This window comes from Podarcis pityusensis, assembly GCF_964106645.2.
Source record: "Podarcis pityusensis genome assembly, chromosome: 7".
In the NCBI taxonomy this organism is placed as follows: domain Eukaryota; kingdom Metazoa; phylum Chordata; class Lepidosauria; order Squamata; family Lacertidae; genus Podarcis; species Podarcis pityusensis.
Genome location: NC_138031.1, coordinates 65830731 through 65850684, shown reverse-complemented (window position 1 = coordinate 65850684; position 19954 = coordinate 65830731). Strand labels below are relative to the sequence as shown.

Genomic DNA, 19954 nt, shown 5'->3' with positions numbered 1-19954 from the left:
TTAAAATAAAATGCTTCTCCCATCCACAGAAATCAGGTATCTTTGGGAATATAAATATGACACTATTCTTTGTGTTGCTTTAGCCGAAGTCTGACAAGAATTTATAAACAAGAACATGGTTTGCTGCCAGCATGATATAATATTGCCAGGTCTTTTGAGGGGCTTTGCTGTCTCTTATTTATTTTTTATTTTTCCATGTTGGAAGTTCTGATGGATTTTTAGAATTGCAATGACCGTTTGGCTTCAGGCAGTTAATATTGATTGGCTGCACCAGCATGATTATCTGTAAGCACCTCAAAGTCTCGCAGTAAGCAGATTTGCTTCCCCTTTGATTTAGATCCCTTAATTGCAAAGTTGCTGTCACCCCTACCTGAGATGCGGCAAATCCACAGGTTCTACCATTGCTATCTCTGAAGCTTTCAGTGCTGTATACCTGTCAAATTCCTGCCAGTGAAAGAAGGAACCAAAGGCTCTGAGCAACACAGCTTTCCTAACAAATATCTATAATTTTTGGAAGATTGGGTTCCAATTCTGGGAGAAACCTAAGTGCAGCCAATGTGGTCCAAGAAATAAAAATGAGGCTTTCTTTTTTTATCTGGTGTTAACTACCTTGGAATACAGTGGTACCTCTGGTTAAGAACTTAATTCATTCCAGAGGTCCGTTCTTAAGCTGAAACTGTTCTTAACCTGAGGTACCACTTTAGCTAATGGGGCCTCCTGCTGCTGCTGCACCGCCACATAATTTCTGTTCTCATCCTGAGGTAAAGTTCTTAACCCGAGGTACTACTTCTGGGTCTGCAGTCTGTAACCTGGTCTGTAACCTGAAGCGTCTGTAGCCTGAAGCATCTGTAACCCGAGGTACCACTGTAAACTGAATGGGGAAAGGTATATTGTAGTGATGTCCAAACTTTTTTCAAAGAGGGCCAGATTTTATGAAGTGAAGGGCCATGAGGGCCAACCAAAGTTGTGGACCTTTTTTAGAATTGAAGTTGTTGAGGTTTTCTTAAAATTTTACCCCTGGAAATAAACTGCCACAGGGGTCGGATTAAACCGACAGCGGACCAGAATAGGCCCTTGAAACGGACTTTTGACATGCCTGGTATACTGGAATAACACAACCATTGGAAACGTGCTGTGCAGATATTTTCCTGCTCTGATCATCATCTCCCTCTTGGCCATCTCACCAATGTACACAATAGTACCATGATTTAGTCCTTTACATTGTGTGCACAAAGGGAGACAAAACACACACAGCAGATGCGCAGCTGAGATCTGTGCACCACGATGTTCCCCATCCCCTCCTGTTGTTCTGCTGAAGCACACAAGCACGACTTCTGCTGGCAAGTCTAAAAGGCTACAGCTTGTTTTATAGAGTGAGCGGTTTGTGTTGGTCAACCTGGTCCTTTGTGTTTTGCAAAGCCATGGCAAAAGCTGCTTGGGCTGAAGACAGATGTTCTTTGTTTCGTGACAGATGCATCCTTCCTTTGTCCACACTTAATTTTATTCCCCTCGCCACCCCCCACACTTGCAGAACTGTGATGGCATCCTGTATTGAGGAAGAGGAGCCTGACATCTGCTGTAGCAACAAAGAAGACATCACCAAAGATTTAAAAGGAGCTCAAATTAGGAGCAGCCACACTGCTATGGAACTGTATCCAGGAATCACCTACAGGGCTTTGGTGGTGGTGGTTGTAGTAATGGGGTGGTATTCAACTAAGCAGACCCATTGAAATAAAGGGACCTAACTTAGTAATGTTCATTCATTTCAGACAGTCTACTCTGAGTAAAACCTAGGGTACGTACGCATTACTGTTTACTCTGGCTTCATGCCATATTCATCCCTGTTCTTTAAATCTATGAAGACAATAGCAGAAATTCTGTTTGATGCTAGTAATAATTGCCGAAAGAGTAAAATGTTACCAAAAATGGTGGGGTGAGGTGCTATCAAAACAGATGAAATATGAAATCCCAACGGGTTTCAGACCCACCAGGAGATATTAAGACCAGTGGAGGAAGAAAATTAGTCACCTCAAAACTCAGGTTTCCATGGCAAGTAGTCTGATCAAGTTATTATAGATGTGCTTGACATATTAAGAACATTTTAATGCAGTTATCTGGTAGAAAAAATGAAAAAATTGTCTCCTCGCCACACTCTTTGCCTGCTGATTCAAGGAAATATTTTATACTGTTAAAAAAGTGCAAAAAATGTTTGGTGTTCTAATGGAGGAGAAAGGATGTTGCACAGCAACCTAAAGCTCCTGGAGTAAAAAGCCATTTAAAATAAATGTAATCACAGAGGCAATAAAAAGGTAAATCAGATACTTTTAAGTGGGGGTGTTATATGTGAATGTGTGGAAGAAAGTTCCAACAGTGACTTCTTTATATGAAAGGCAACTTCCAGAGGCTGTGATTGTAAATGAGGGAGTAGTGAGTGGGAGGGATTGTTTTAACCCTTGCTTTGATAGACATTTCCTGCTGAAATTTGCCTCTCTGCCCTGCTTTCCATCTTTCAGGGTTCCAGGTGCATTTTTATCCTTGCAAACATGTGCTAGAACCTTCGCAGGAGGCACCAGGGGCAGGGAATACTGTGGGAGTTTTTTAATCAAAGGCAAAAGATTAAGCACCTCCTTTCCTTCTTTCTTTTACAACACCCCTCCATCAGGATTGCTCCCTCCCCTGACTGCTTTTCATTTTAAAGCTGCCAGTTGGGCCTCCTTATTTGCCTCTTACGGAAGAGAACACTCCCACTAATCAACAATGCTCCAATCACTGCATGGTGGTAAACAGTAAGGGAGGGGCAATATGCCCTTGGCTGAACTCCTCAGAGGTGAGCATGGGTACAGACACCATACATACCTTCACAGATGTGTTGAACTGGAATTCATGTGCAAAAAAGGTAAAGGTAAAGGACCCCTGACAGTCCAGTTGCAGACGACTCTGGGGTTGCGGCACTCATCTCGCTTTACAGGCCGAGGGAGCCAGAGTACAGCTTCTGGGTCATGTGGCCAGCATGACTTAGCCGCTTCTGGCGCAACAAAACACCAAAACCAGAGCAGTACATGGAAACGCTGTTTACCTTCCCGCTGGAGCGGTACCTATTTATCTACTTGCACTTTTTGGTGTGCTTTCAAACTGCTAGGTTGGCAGGAACTGGGACCAAGCAGCGGGAGCTCACCCCATTGTGGGGATTCAAACCACTTACCTTCTGATCGGCAAGTCCAAGAATCTCAGTGGTTTAGACCACAGCACCACCCACATGTAATATCAAAGCAGACTTCTTTACTTATAGTCAATGCACCAGGGTAACATTTTGGGGCAAGTGTAATAACACAAGGGACTTGCAATTAGAGATGGGAGAGAAATTCAATTCACTACTCATTTGCACTTGAATTTACCTAAATTGCACATTCCAAAATTGTACAAGAACCAAAACACACAGCCATAGTTCGAAATTTGCACTTCTCTGAATTTTGCAATGCAGTTCTCCAGCTGAGTAGCATTCACAAAACTGCATATACTACTGCAAAGTGTGCATTAAAATGCATGTATTTGTGAAAAATAGCAAACACAAATTCATCATATGAGGGAGACTTGTTTTGGGAAAATATTTATATTAGGCAAAATCGCATGCAAAAATGTGTATATTGGGAGAATATGGATGAATTTTCACAGGGTCTTTTAAAAAAATGAAAGCTGATATGGAAATGTAGAGAACTGAATTTAAGAATGGGGGGAAATGAGAAATTACACATCCCTCCTTGCAACCCACCTGTGTGGATAGTGTCATAATATGGTTTAGTCACATGGTGGCGCTAGACTTAGCTGGAGTCAGGAGTTTGTTTGGCTGTTCTCACTGGAAAGAGACAATAAAGTTCTTGCATAGGTTCCTGACTGGTGTGCTTCCTTAGTCTTCCATGGAACCGCCATTTGAGAGTGGAAGGAAGACACTTCTGTAACATTCTGATGCAGAACTCTCTCTTGTTTTTCCAGCTTACCTCAACCTGTTTACAGCTGATGTCAACACATGCACGGGATATGATTCTCTGCCACAGCCAGAGGCATAGCAGGAAATTAAACATCAAAGATTCCACTTCAAAGCTTCACAAGTTGGGTGGATCAGTTCTTCCTTGGCAGGTTTGACATGAGCTCTGAGGGTAAGTTTATGAAATCACCTCCAGGAATAAAGCTTTCCAGTTGTTTTGACTTGCAAACAAAACCTGTTCTAAAAAGCAGGCTTCTTCAATAGAAGGCCCTAAAGTGAAAAAGATGGGATCTTGATTCATGCGAGAGAAGGGTGTATACATGTCACATGGCTACAGGGAAGCAGTTTATTGCCTACTGAAGGACCACCTTTCCCCATATAAACCACTCTGGATTCTGCATGCATCATCTGAGACCCTTTTTTGTGTGCCTCCTCCATATGAAGTCCAGAGGATGGCAACATGAGAATGGACGTTTTCTGTAGCCCACCATATGGGGCATGCTCTCCCCAGGGAGGTTTGCCTGGCAACTTCCTTATATATCTTTAGGCGCCAGGCAAAAATGTTCCTCTTCAACCAGGCCTTTGGCTGATTAATATTCTACAGCCTTTTAAATGTGTCTGTGGGACGGGTGTGTGTGTTGTTTACTGTTTTGCTTTATTTATTGTCATGTTTTTATCCTGCATTTTACTCTGTAAATCTTAGGATTACCCTGAGATCTTATGATGAAGGCTGGTATATAAATCTAATTAACAACAACAATACTTCCTCCCTGTCTCCAACTATTGATCTAAACCTGTTCACAGAGCCTCCACATCTGCACTGCCGCTGATACAAAATATATTTTTAGTTGTGGGCATCATTTTGACTGTATCATTTTGTGTTTGTTAAGATTGTGACAATTTTAGTACATATACACTTTGACAAAGCTCTGTGGAGTACTGTATTCGGAGAGGATACAGTGGTACCTTGGGTTAAGAACTTAATTCGTTCTGGAGGTCCATACTTAACCTGAAACTGTTCTTAACCTGAGGTACCACTTTAGCTAATGGGGCCTCCTGCTGCCACCGCACGATTTCTGTTCTCATCCTGAGGTAAAGTTCTTAACCCGAGGTACTATTTCTGGGTTAGCGGAGTCTGTAACCTGAAGTGTCTGTAACCTAAAGCGTCTGTAACCTGAAGCGTCTGTAACCTAAAGCATTTGTAACCTGAAGCATCTGTAACTTGAGGTACCACTGTATTCTGTATGCAGTTGTTTTATCTTTGTTTTAAATAATTTAAACACACAATGTACATGCATAGGTTCTATCTTCACTGGAATGCAGAATTCAGATCATGCAGAGGAACCTAATGTGTGCATAGCTTTTTATGGAGAAACATAGGAAGATGGCTTATGATCCCAGGTCAGGCTACTTGGTAGCTGCCCCTTGGGGTGTATGTGAGCTTTCTGAGTGCAAAGATATTCACAATCACCCACCCTGGGAAGCATAAATCTGAAATGGTTGCTGCTTGACCACTTGATTTTGCTGATTGTATAAACTGCTCCTAAGCTCCTATTTTTTCACATTCTGCCTGCACAGTGCAGTCTCATAGGTACGGCAGCAATCAAGTAGGCTCTTTGGCTGTGTACATTAAACACAAGGGCAACTTTTGAGCAAGAAACGAGAAAAGAAACAAGCCTGCTTCTGTAGTCAATCTATGTAAACAACTCATGGGGAATAAAGATAGAACTGAAAGTAGATCTTTGTTCCATTGAGAATGTCTACAGCTGTGCATTCCAAGCCAGGGCTGCTCTCGGTAGTCACAGTTAGCTCATCGCACAAATTAAAGCATCACTGCTTATTTGCCCTGTGGTGCTATGGCGACACCATCTGTTGAGCCACAGCAATGGCCTGAAGTGTCGTGTGTGCTTTTGATTGTGTGGCAAAAATGGGATTTGTAAATTTTGCAGAAGATGGGGGAGAGATGGTACCACATCTGCACTCCACTGGGACTAATTAATGAATGCAATTAACATACATATTTTTTGGAATGTGATTAACAAAGGAGGGGATGCCTGAAAAGCCCCAGGACTGTAGGGAATGGAAAGGAAAGGGGAAGGTTAGTTCTTTCTCTCCCTGCTAAGGTGCTCAGAAATACTGGTGGACAACAAAAGAGGTTTAAAGACACTCTCAAGGCAAATCTTTAAAAATGCAGTATGAGCACAGATAACTCGGAAACAGTGGCCTGTGAGTGTTCCAATTGGAGAATAGCCTTTACCAAAGGCGCCATGGACTTTAAAGGAACACAAACTCGGGAAGAAAGGGAGAAATGAGCTAAGAGGAAGGCACATTTGGCAGATCCTCACCCGGAAACCTATGTCCCCACTGAGGAAGAACGTGTGGATCTGGAATTGGCCTCCACATTCACTTATGGACACACCATTAAGACCATGTCCATGGAAGACAATCTTACTTGGCGAAGAAGAAGAAGAAGAAGAAGAAGAAGAAGAAGAAGAAGAAGAAGAATGTTATGTATTGAAGTTCTCACCCTGGGCCAGCAGGGGGATACTGTAGATAGTTTTCACTCAGGTCCACATATGCAAATAAGGGATTGAAAGTGACGTTCAGTGATTGGATAGTTACAGAAAGTTGCTACTGTTGCTTTGTAGTTGAGCTCTATATAAGCAGGCTGGCTGAACCCTTCAGTTCAGTTCAGTTCTGGCCTGTGAATAAACAAGAGCTGTTTGAAGAATCGCTGTGTCGTCTGATATGTTCACCCACAACTTAACAAAGAAGAAGAAGAAGAAGAAGAAGAAGAAGAAGAAGAAGAAGAAGAAGATCATAAATATATTCATTCTAAAGGGACTATTTGTAATTCAAGCCTCCATGGGCACCAATGGGAGCTTCCCTTGACATGCAAATAGCAATGATGGAGAGCCTGGGAGACAAAGCATGAAACATCCTGTTCTCTCACACACCCCAGTCCCTAGGTTGCTTTGACTTCTTCACATCTGCTGCTTACGTAACAAACCAACAAAATGCACACGTTTTAGCCTTGCATCTAGCTTGGCCCTTAAGGCAAAGTCACACAAGCATTTGGCCGCTTGGAGGCCAGCCTGTGCTAAGCAGGTTATGTGCATCCACTGCCACCTGTAGGATCGAACTTTTGAGCATGGGGTGGAGATTCTAGAGAAATTGCACTTTCCCACATGTGCACAAAGTGAATTGTTTGGGGCCTGCACACAACAGCGTCCATAAACTGATGGCAATACAAGATGCAGGCTTCCCAATTTCCCTGTGGCAACATTGTTTCTGATGGCCACATAGCTGGACTTTTTGTGTGAAATGGGAAGTGACAATAAAGCAATAAGTGTACATGGTGATCTTGTGAGTGAGCGTTGCAGCTGCGAAGTGCAGCTTTAAACTATAAATGGACTAAGTGCATACTTAAATTGAATATCATAACATGTATGTACCTTACATATATTTATTTATGGAAGATGTAAATATAACCAAGTTTTAATGTGCTTGGAGCAACTGGCATTGTGCTAACTCTGCTCAAGACAGTAACAATCTCTCTTCCAAACCTCTCTCTACAACATTTACAGCCAAATTCTAAACCAGAACAACAAAAAGCTTCAAACACACTTGGAATATTAAAGCTGTTCTAGTTGGCAGAGAGGGTTGCCAGATCAGAAGGATACCAGAACCAGAGATTTCAGGGTCCAAACCTGAGACCTGGTAGGGAGACTGGTGAGAAGGATGGGCACTCACTGCCATATACCGTATTTTTCACTTTATAAGATGCACCAGACCACAAGACGCACCTAGTTTTTGGAGGAGGAAAACAAGAAAAAGAAATATTCTGAATCTCAGAAGCCAGAACAGCAAGAGGGATCGCTGCGCAGTGAAAGCAGCAATCCCTCTTGCTGTTCTGGCTTCTGTGATAGCTGCGCAGCCTGCATTTGCTCCATAAGACGCACATACATTTCCCCTTACTTTTTAGGAGGGAAAAAATGAGTCTTATAGAGCAAAAAATACGGTAACCTTCCCACAAACAAATCTGAACAAATGCTCAATAAAGGTTTGTAAGCTTTGTTCAAGGAAATCAGGATGCAAGCTCAATAAAATAAGTGGTTGGTGGAGAAATTGTTCCCAGATCTGACTTGTTAATTCCTGCTTTTGGGGAGACTCTGTTTCACACTCTTATTTTGAATCAATAAGGGTGAGGCAGGAATTCAAAACTCAACTGCATTCTTAACAACACCTGAACAGTTTTTCATCACACCCCAGATGGAAATCTCACTCAGTTTAGGGTTATTTTCCAGACAATGGTTCTGCTATCTTTGGTCATCGCCTTCCACAGAATGAGTTCCTTATCTTGCCAGGTCAGATTTCTGTTTCCTAGATTACTGCAAAAGGAAGTGGCTTTTTCTCTCTGAGGAATTCTCTCACAAAGTGAGCTTCACCTCCCAGTAGTGACCTGGGGCTGTTGAGGGACCTTTGTAAGGCACAGGAAAAGGAGTTGGCATTTATAACACACAGCTGGGAAGTTGCCAGCAGAAGGGAGGTTAAAAAGGGGCTATGCTATAAGCCAGCGGCATGTTTGTACACTATGAAATCATTGCTGTACTAAATGGTATGTTGCTGGATCGAACACTGTGGAACCACGCTGTGATTTCAAGGAACGATTCATGAACATTGTTCGTCTTTGGAAGTCCCAGTACTTAACATGATGGCATGCCACCAAAACATCCCATCCTCTATATACCATTATACCATCTCAGTATATGATGGGAGTTTTGCAGGAAATGCCGCTCGTGTGGCCATTGATAATACTTCCAATGCAATCTAGGGGCCATAAATCTTGTCATTTTGGCTTCATTTTATCCCTTTCTTAAAGTACCTTCTTTTGCATTCAATATGTTGATTTGTGAATGTCTCGTTCAATCATCCCTCTAATTATACCACAGTCGTTTCCACAACGACATCAGTTCTTGTTTCACGTCTCATTTATGAGACAGGTGAAGCTTGGTGTCTGACCTTCACTAGTGTCTACCCACATTATATGAGCTTGATGTAAGCTATTAAAGATAAGATAGCATTGCCTTTTGTGAAATCACATATGCTATCAACAAATGTGACTTACTGAAAGATCAGTAAATGTCTTACTTAACTGCTTGGTAATAAGCTTGGAAAGATAAATGAGGGTGTGGAGATCACTCAATTTCAGAATCTGGAGCTCGGCTGAGCCATTTTGATCCCTCAATTTTCTTCTTTTTACATGTCTGGCTTTTTAAAATAGCTTAAATATCAAGAACACATAGTATAACTTTTAATTCCCCATAGACCTCAAATAATGCATCATTAGATACCCCTGGAAATGTTCCAGTAGCTCTGAACCATTATTATAATGGTATTTGAAGATCTCCTTGGATTCAGCCCTGATGTAATGTTGAAACTTCATCAATTTTCCTTATGCTCAAATATGAATATTGCCCAAAAAATAGTACCCAGGTTTATTTTGGGCCATAAAGCTAGTTTGAGAACTGTATTTGAGATCACAGCCGTTTTCACTTCAAGAAGATAAGCGGCAGCCAAATACATTTTACTGTGTGAAGCAAAAATCAAAATAGTGCACCCACCCAGACCGCATTCTTCAAACAGAAGTTGACTTGACTGGCAGCAGTTGAATTGTACTTTAGCACTGACAGCAAGACAGCATTCCCTCCCCCCAGCATCTGGGGTAAGGAGACTAGCTTAGGGGGCACTGGTGTCATGGACTGGCTGGATGCAGAGGAGTGATAGAAAGCAACAGCTGAGGAACCCCCAAGGGAAGTAGGCTCAGAGCCAGGGAATTGGTGGTGGGACAACGATGAGTGGTCTGAGGAAGAAGAGGAAGATGTTTGGGAGGAGGAGGTGTCAGAAGCTGCAGAGTTCAGTGAACAGGAAGGAGGCCAAGAGGCAGAGATGAGTCAGGTGAAGAAGCCAGGATGTCTCCCCCTCCTGCTGTGACCAGCTGGTGTCCCAGACCAGGAAAGGTATGAAGAGGGAGGAGCAACGGCAGGCATGGCGATAAAGTCTCAGATTGCTTGGGAAGCACCAGGAAGAGGAGGAGATTTAGGCAACTGTGGGAAGGTGGGGGCCTTAAGTTTCCACAACTGCCTCATAGGGACAAGATCTACTGAGGCAAGTTGCTCACTAGGCCTGTCCTCCTGAGCAGACCTGACCTTGTTTCCTTGAATAAAGAGTTAACTTCACTGATACCGTGTGATTTATTGCTGACCTGCTCCTGACAATAGGGGGTGTTATATAGTGCATGAAGTTCATGGCCACTGGTCCCATCACCTCCTGGCAAATAGAAGGGGACGAAATGGAGGCAGTGAGAGATTTTACTTTCTTGGGCTCCATGATCACTGCAGATGGTGACAGCAGCCACGAAATTAAAAGACGCCTGTTTCTTGGAAGAAAAGCAATGACAAACCTAGACAGCATCTTAAAAAGCAGAGACATCACCTTGCCAGCAAAGGTCCGTATAGTTAAAGCTATGGTTTTCCCAAGAGTGATGTATGGAAATGAGAGCTGGATCATAAAGAAGGCTGATTGCTGAAGAATTGATGCTTTTGAATTATGGTGCTGGAGGAGACTCTTGAGAGTCCCATGGACTGCAAGAAGATCCAACCGATCCATTCTTAAGGAAATCAGCCCTGAGTGCTCACTGGAAGGACAGGTCGTGAAGCTGAGGCTCCAATACTTTGGCCACCTCATGAGAAGAGAAGACTCCCTGGAAAAGACCCTGATGTTGGGAAAGATGGAGGGCACAAGGAGAAGGGGACGACAGAGGATGAGATGGTTGGATAGAGTTCTCGAAGCTACCAGCATGAGTTTGACCAAACTGCGGGTGGCGGTGGAAGACAGGAGGGCCTGGCGTGCTCTGGTCCATGGGATCATGAAGAGTCGGACACGACTAAACAACTAAACAACAACAACATATAGTGCACAGAGCTCTGTCCCTAGAAACAATCAGATCCCAAACATGGGACTGAGGTCCCCTGTATTCCTCACTTCTCTTGTCCTACAACAACTTGATAGGAAATGACAAGGCAAGATTCTGTTCTCATTTACGATTCCAGTCTTCAGCTTTGTCATCCAGACTTAGTTGCACAGATGCCATATTTGACCAGATGCAAAAATATGTGTACACCAAATACACTGTGGTTTGTTGTGCGGAAGAGAGACTATAAAAACAAAGAATGCTTATGATGATGTAAAGCTACTGTATACCTAATTAATTAGAAATCCTACGGCTGGCGTATCAAATTAACGGAAGCAGCAAGACAGAACATGCTTCATAATAATGCATGCTATTCCATTTATTACCAGCATTTCTGCAGTAATAAGTAGGCAATCATTCATCATGTCATTTCCCATTAGGGCCAGGCATGTACGTGCCAAGAGCATCCAGGTCATGTTTATGCCAGTTTAACATGAAACGGAACAAAATGCATCACTCATATAATTGTCTAATAACTTAAGACTTTTGTTGTGAACCGTTACACAGCAAGGCTCCTGAAAAAACATCGAATTCAACTGGATTTACGTTGTACAAACATGTGCAGGATCACAGTCTCTGTGTCCAGTTTCAAGAGCATTACATTCACTACACCAATAAGAAACAGTACAGTGGTACCTCGGGTTACATACGCTTCAGGTTACATACGCTTCAGGTTACAGACTCCGCTAACCCAGAAATAGTGCTTCAGGTTAAGAACTTTGCTTCAGGATGAGAACAGAAATCGTGCTCCAGCGGTGCAGCGGCAGCAGGAGGCCCCATTAGCTAAAGTGGTGCTTCAGGTTAAGAACAGTTTCAGGTTAAGAACAGACCTCCAGAATGAATTAAGTACTTAACCCAAGGTACCAATATATTGTCTTCTAAGTGCTTTCAGCGTGAAGCCCAGATTTTAGGTATAAAAGTTCTGTAAAAGAACTACAGTCAATTCTCGGTTGTTGAACGTAATCCTTTCCAGAATCCCGTTTCTGAAATGTTCGACAACCAAGGTGTGGCTTCCCATGGCCCCAGAAATCTCCCTAACCCCTCTGCTGCCGCCGCCATCTTGAGGGCTTGTGGTTGGAGTGGTTCCTAATCCCCAATAACCTCATGGTTGAAACCTCCATGGACCCATTGAAATCACTTGAACAAAGACATTTAGCAGCTGGATAACTAAAGCATGCAAGTGTCTTGTCTCATTTATACTACCATGGAACAAAGGAAACCTCATATTCTTATATTCTTTTGAATTCCAAACGATCCAATCTTCTAATAATAAAAATAGATTTCTGTCTCTCTCACTATATTGCCTCTGGATTTCAACCTACATTTTAATATTTGATGCTACACGCGACTGGCAACTGGGTTTTGTTTTCGTTTTTTTCATGTCAGGCAGAAGTGCAAATATTAATTACTGAGGTTTAATTTCATGCCTGCTTGGAACAGTGGCAACAATAACTACCAGTTTTGTGTTGTGTTGTTCTATATTATCAAAGGAACTGGCTGAGAAGGAATCATAGAATCATAGAATTGTAGAGTTGGAAGGGACCTCAGTGGTTTTCTACTCCAACCTCCTGCAATGCAGAAATCTCAACTAGATTGTCCATGACAGATGACCATCCAACTTCTGCTTAAAAACCTCCAAGGAAGCAGAGTTCACAACCTCCCAAGGGAATCCATTCCACCATCAAACAGCTCTTACTGTCAGAAAGTTCTCCCTTATGTTTAGCTGGAATCTCCTTTCTTCCCTGTGACAGCCCTGAAGATATTTGAAGATAGCTATCATATCTCCTCTCAGTCTCCTCTTTACCAGGCTAAACATACCTAACTCCCTCAGCCGTTCCTCATAAGGTTTCCAGACCCTTGATAATTTTAATTGCCTTCCTGGCTTCCCGGCCAGGGTATCTTAGCATTTCGACGACAACGACAAGTCTGCTATGTAAAACGTAAAACAGGTTTGCAGTGATGGAAGTCGTAGTCCAAAACTTCTAGAGGGTGCCAGGCTGACGAAAGTCGCAACAATATATTTCCTGCACCATTAATGAAGCTGTCAAGAAGATGGCCAGTGAACATGTACAGATTGCCTTTCATTGCCACCCTGCTCTTAACAAATTAAGCCCCCAGTCTTTTAGCTCTGCCTTCTATTATTTCTACATCTCACAGTGAGATTTGAGTAGCAAGACTGAACCATCAGCTAAAAACAGCCAAAGCTCTATACATTAGCAGTCTTCAAGATGTAAACAAACCCTTTAATTAGCAGACACATGGGTTGTTAGGGTGCCCTCAAGAACAGCTAGATTGTCTCAGCAGTCTCTTTCCTCCCTTCTGCCTTTGCTCTCAGCTTGGGGCTACTCTTCTGGCTGGCTGGTTTCTTTTCATAGGCTTGAAATAATGGTTTGAAGTAAAAATGGAATGAGCAGAGATGTTCTGAGCAGAAAGGGGGGAGTGAAGCTTTACTACATGCAGAAATAAATGGCAGCTCCATGCTTCCTTACTTGGTACAGTGGTACCTCAGGTTAAGTACTTAATTCATTCTGGACGTCCGTTCTTAACCTGAAACTGTTCTTAACCTGAAGCACCACTTTAGCTAAGGAGGCCTCCTGCTGCTGCTGTGCCGCCAGAGCATGATTTCTGTTCTCATCCTGAAGCAAAGTTCTTAACCTGAGGTAATATTTCTGGATTAGCAGAGTCTGTAACCTGAAGCGTATGTAACCTGAAGTGTATGTAACCCGAGGTACCACTGTACTGAGCCCCATGGAATCCCACAATGCATAGCATTGCATTGGGCTTAACCGTGAAGCTTGGCAGATAATCTTCTGCAGTCACTCACACTTTACCTCACGGATATATTGTTTTGAGGGTGAAACAAAAAAAGCAACCCCTTTGGATTCTGGGTTGTCGCTTTTCTTTGTGGGGTTGCAAGTATATCCTCACAGGCATAAAGCTTTGTTTGTTTCCTTCGATGAATGCTGAGCTGTGGTGGAACTGTGACATCAACACAATACCATTGGCTGTAAGCCCCAATTCAAGTGTTAAGGAGGCCAAAGACTAAGAAACTGTACAGCTCATCTTCCTCTCCACACCAAAGTGAAAAATAAAAGCCTCTCCCCTGTTGAAATAGAGGCTATTTGCAAACTGCCACCTCGGCAGAGTATCTCTTGCCCCCTCCTGCTCCACCCCCACCAACTACTTTCCAATCCAGCTGCGGTGAGCGGGTGGGGAGCAGCCTGGGAATTTAGTTTGGCTTCACGTTAGACTGCCTGAACATTATATATGGGCTTGATTTGTATGCATTAGATAGCTCTATAGAAACTGTACTTTGACATAATGCTTTCCAGATGACTCACCGTCTCATTTTTTGAAGGGCTGTGTAGCTTAGCATTTCTGTCCAGCTCGGATTAAATCCAGAGCTTCCTTGAAATTCTTCTCTTCTACTATGTTCTCTGTACATTCTCCATACATTTGCAACAAAACAATAACGTGATGTGCTTTCAAACGCAGCCTGTGATAAACTATGAGAATGCTTCTCTAGATGGCAGGAAGAGGAAAGCATGAATGAAGCTAAGGTGAGAACCCTCAAAGATGTTCCCGCACCACTCCCTCTGCCCCACCTCAAAATTGTCAACTTGTGTTTTAGTTCTTCTTTATGCATATGGGACGTGGGTGGCACTGTGGGTTAAACCACAGAGCCTAGGACTTGCCGATCAGAAGGTGGGTGGTTCGAAATCCCGCAACGGGCTGAGCTCCCGTTGCTCGGTCCCTGCTCCTGCCAACCTAGCAGTTTGAAAGCACGTCAAAGTGCAAGTAGATAAATAGGTACCGCTCTGGCAGGAAGGTAAACAGCATTTCCGTGTGCTGCTCTGGTTCGCCAGAAGCGGCTTAGTCATGCTGGCCACATGACCCGGAAGCTGTACGCCGGCTCCCTCAGCCAATAAAGCGAGATGAGCGCCGCAACCCTAGAGTCGGTCACGACTGGACCTAATGGTCAGGGGTCCCTTTACCTTTTTATTCATATCAAGCAAAAACCAAAAAAGGCATCCATAAACATTAACAAATTGAACATGGTACACAACCGAGGTTTCTAGAACAATAGACACAATTTTTCTTTTTTCTGCTAGGTCTACAAGCGACATGCCAATAAATGAGAAACACTCTGCCAGTCATTGACAAACAAGAATATTTGTCAAAGAGATAGGAATAAAAACAATGTTACTGAAACAATTCATATCAAAATGCCTCCCAATTTGTCACTAGTGTGTAGATCAGGCATAGGCAAACTCGGCCCTCCAGATGTTTTGGGACTACAACTCCCATCATCCCTAGCTAACAGGACCAGTGGTCAAGGATGATGGGAGTTGTAGTCCCAAAACATCTGGAGGGCCGAGTCTGCCTATGCCTGGTGTAGATGGCTGCTTAGTGAAGGCTTCTCAAGATGTATAATTTGAAAAGGAGTCCCAAATCATATAAAATGAATCTGGGGTCTCCAGACCCTCACATAGTTTCAGTTGGTGTGTTATCTTCCCTAATATGGCAATATTCCAGAGGAACTGATATCATACTCAAGTGCCAAGTTCTGTACACTTTTCCAGTGATGTGGCGAGGCAGACTACTGAGATGTTTAGCAAGATACCCATGTTGTCCTCCTCATCAAAGATGTTCGAAAATATTGATTGTAGCCTCAATAACACATTTTCTTGCAGTATATTTCATACTTCCTGGTATAAATTTGTCCAGAAATCAGCCACGAAGTTGCACTCCCACCAGAGGTGGATGCAAGTGCCTCTTCTGCACCCACAACCCCTCCAGCATGTTAGGCCAACCTTCTCAAGCATGTTATATGACTATACAGGCATACAATACCATCTGTGCATACTATTCAAGGAATTATCCTCGGTATATGCTGAAAGTGATCTAAATGCTCTCGAGCTCCGGATGGTGCTTCTGTGATTTGCTTGTATATCTAGTCCAGGGGTAGGCAACCTAAGGCCTGGGGGCCGGATGTGGCCCAATCGCCTTCTCAATCTGACCCGCAGACGGTCCGGAAATCAGCATGTTTTTACATGAGTAGAATGTGTCCTTTTATTTAAAATGCATCTCTGGGTTATTTGTGGGGCATAGGAATTTGTTCATATTTTTTTTCAAAATATAGTCCAGCCCACCGCATGGTCTGAGGGACGGTGGACCAGCCCACAGCTGAAAAAGGTTGCTGACCCCTGTTCTAATCTAATACTTCCTACTTCCCATATTGCTGTAAGAATAGTTGCAGGGTCCAGGGATACATCAATTAAAATTGTATAAATTGCAACTTAGCATCCCCTCTCCTTGCAGCTGATGAAATCTGTGGGTGGGGGGTCCCCAAACCTTACGATGAATCAGTAGGTTGTAGGTGGCCCCCTTTTTGCTCCTTTGTGGCTCTCTGTTTGTTGCACAACAGAAGATCCTGGCGGAAGTGGTGTTTTTGTTCTCTCTCTTAAGGGAGTACATACTGCAATAAACTCTCTCTCTCTCTCTCTCTCTCTCTCTCTCACACACACACACACACACACACACACACACTATTGACACATGGAGCAGAACAAGGCTAAACGTTCCAGGGACATTCCAAGTTATTGCTGAGAATTCCAGGTTTACTGCTCAGATAGTCAGTGTGTCCCTCCCAACAGCTCCCGGTTGGAAATGCAGGCCAGCTCTGAAGCTCTTCTAAAGCAGTATTCCAGAGGGGAAGGAAAGTGTAAATGATTGATGCTGCTAGCCGAGGAAACGAGGGGAACGGGGCTTATTAATGCTCTTTTATGATTTCAACAAACCTCTTGCTCCAAAGCAGTTCCAGTACTGGTCAAATCCACATTGAAAGCACTCTCATAACACTTTAACTGCCGTGGCTTTCCCCGAAGAACCGTGGGAGCGGTAGTTTTTTAAGAGTGCTGGGACCTCAGTGAGGGGTCTCCCAACAGCTCTGAGTACCTTCAACAAACTACAATTCCCAAGATTCTTGGAAGGGGGAAGTCACGGCTGTTAAAATGTTATGAAAGTGCTTTACATTTCATGCAACAAGTCCTCTTCTTTAACCTTGAATTATTATTATTATTATTATTATTATTATTATTATGCCACCCATCTAACTCTTGAGTGGCTTCCAACAAATTAAAGCATCAAACACAGTAAAACATCAAACATTAAAAACTTCCCTATACAGTGGTACCTCAGGTTAAGTACTTAATTCGTTCCGGAGGTCCGTACTTAACCTGAAACTGTTCTTAACCTGAAGCACCACTTTAGCTAATGGAGCCTCCTGCTGCTGTCGCGCCGCCGGAGCACGATTTCTGTTCTCATCCTGAAGCAAAGTTCTTAATATTTCTGGGTTAGTGGCATCTGTAACCTGAAGCGTATGTAAGCCGAGGTACCACTGTATATATTGCCAAAATTGCTTCTTAGCAGTTTACAGGAATAAAACCAGTTGCAACACACTAGAACAATTCCATCGAAATACCACAACATCCGTAATTAAAATGTGCAATAATGCAAGCCCATTAAGATGGAACAACAGTTAAAACATCAATTAAAAGCATAGGAGCCCTGTTCTCTTTTGCATCTGGCAACCCCTGACATCATTCCAATGGTTCTTATTAGGGTCGGGCTTTAGGGCCGAACTCCAGAACCCCAAAATGAGTAAGGAGGAAAGGAAGTGAGCAAGCCTGACTGACCACATTTTGAACTACATGAAGTAATATACATTACCATCTGAAGTGGGGGGGGGGGTGGTCGTGTCATCATAAAACTATTAATCCCAGAATCTAAGATTACTGCATTTCACCTCTGCCTCCCTTCCCATCTCCCACCCCAAGTTGTTCTTGGGGATGCACTGCTAATCTGATTTCTGTCTGGCGCTAAATCATGCTGAATTGTTGGGCTTTTCAAAACTATGGTTGAAATAGCAGAGCTTATTAACAGGAAGCCCAGAGGAAGAATGACGAAACGACTGCATGTCAGGGCTTGGACATTTTTTTTCAGCGACGGATTCTCAAAAACGACTGGTTCTGGTTTTGGTTATTAGTCCCTCTGAGCAGAAACCATTACAAATGCCTTGAAGTCTGTCAAAATAAAAGTCCTTCTTGGGTGAGTGGGTGGGGGACATTTTTGATGCAGAAGTACCTCTTACTATGGTTTTCTGAGTCTCTTCCATTCATCCTCTTGGTTTTTCTAAGTTAAGATTTCTGCATAATCACAAACTAAGGATGTCATGCAGCTTCCCCTCACATTTTTCTTCCTGGTTTTCCTGAGGGCTACTTTCAGTTTCCAGATGAATGGTTACTTTGCCTCCTTTTCTAACTAATGGCTTTTTAAATAAAAGCTCTAAGAGATCCACTTTGGCTCTCAGTGTTGCGGTGCTCAAAACTAGCCTCCCCTAGCCTTGTACCTCAATCCCTATTATTTGTTTGGCTGTGTTGGAAATCGCTCAGCTTCTCGCATACTTTTTCAACGCTTTGCATTTGTTTACATGCTTATTTATTTGTTTGACAGGAAGGGTGCTTCCAGATAGTTGCCATTTTTGAGGGGATGCCAGTCATGTACCAGAAAATCCCGGTTGCACAGGTAGAGACTTGCACAACAAATCCTCTTCCCTAAAGGAGCAGACTTTTTGCAAGAAGGAAAGTGACATGAAAATGCACTCGAAAGTGTGGGATAGCACTTGCTTTGCCACGGAAAGGAAACTGTGAGAATGATCAGGAACATACCAGAGAGGAAATCCTATTGAACTCAGTGGGACTTTGTTCTGAGTAAAAATGCTTGGGATTACAGTATAAGGCTTCAAAGTCTTTACCCAGTTACCTGGAAGTAAGCTCCATTGAATACAGTGGGACTTATTTCTGAGTAGACAGTGAAAGGCTCCATTTACAATAAAGGAATCAACACTCTGCTTGTTTCCTTTAAAAATTGCTGGCTGCTGAAGCATTGCAATTAAAGAATTTAGTCTTTGGTGACATTTTCCTTCAAAATTGTAGGATGAGAAGAAGAGGAGGAGGAGGAGGAGGAGGAGTTTGGATTTGATATTCCACTTTATCACTACCCTAAGGAGTCTCAAAGCGGCTAACAATCTCCTTTTCCCTTCCTCCCCCATAACAAACACTCTGTGAGGTGAGTGAGGCTGAGAGACTTCAAAGAAGTGTGACTAGCCCAAGGTCACCCAGCAGCTGCATGTGGAGGAGCGGGGAAGCAAACCCGGTTCACCAGATTATGAGTCCACCGCTCTTAACCACTACACCAAACTGGATGGGCTTTGTATACCAGCTTCACCATTTCCTCAGTTTGGTGCAGGAATTTTATTTTCACTATGAACAGAACTCGGTTTTTGCACCTACACAAAAACACACGACTTTTAATTGTTTTCTGAAATGTGGAGGGGAGGAAAAAGGAAAACGGAGACATTCCAGGATCAAATAAAAAACCGGGACGGCTTCTGTCATTGCAGGACTGTTTCCGGAAAATTGGGACACTTGGAGGGTATGCGATTTTTCTGTATGTTTAAAGAAAAATCAACAAAAACATTCAAGATTGAATAAAAAATTAAACTTCCACAGTAAACCTTTCAAGTGTGAACTATCTGTAGCCTCATTGCCTCACTCAGGAGCAGGAGAGTGGTTGGTGATATTGTAGGATGCTATTTGCAATCCAGCCCAGAAGCAGTGCCCATTCTCTTTTTCTTATTATTCATGTTATAGTGATAGATCTAGGCCTGTTCAGAGGTGAGTGCGCATCATCTAGTCCCCCAAGCGATTGCATGTCATCTCATTCCCATGAAGGTAGCCCTTTGGAAAGAGAAGGGAGCTGTCTTCAGTGCCTCCCTATCCCTTCCTGCCACCATTACTTTGAAGAAAGAGAAACAACAGGAGAGATGGAAGCGACAAAGTTTCCTCGCCACTGCAGCAGTGAGTCTGGAGAAGCCT

At 43.1% G+C, this 19954-nt stretch overlaps 1 long non-coding RNA gene across 1 annotated transcript; it reads left to right on the top strand.

Annotated features, from left to right (window-relative positions):
- The first annotated feature begins 2719 nt into the window (after positions 1–2719).
- Positions 2720–18746, top strand: LOC308482167. The gene is made up of 4 exons (XR_013989109.1): positions 2720–2827; positions 3991–4154; positions 14511–14575; positions 18531–18746. It is a non-coding gene; the product is annotated as an uncharacterized lncRNA (long non-coding RNA).
- Positions 18747–19954: the final 1208 nt, after the last annotated feature.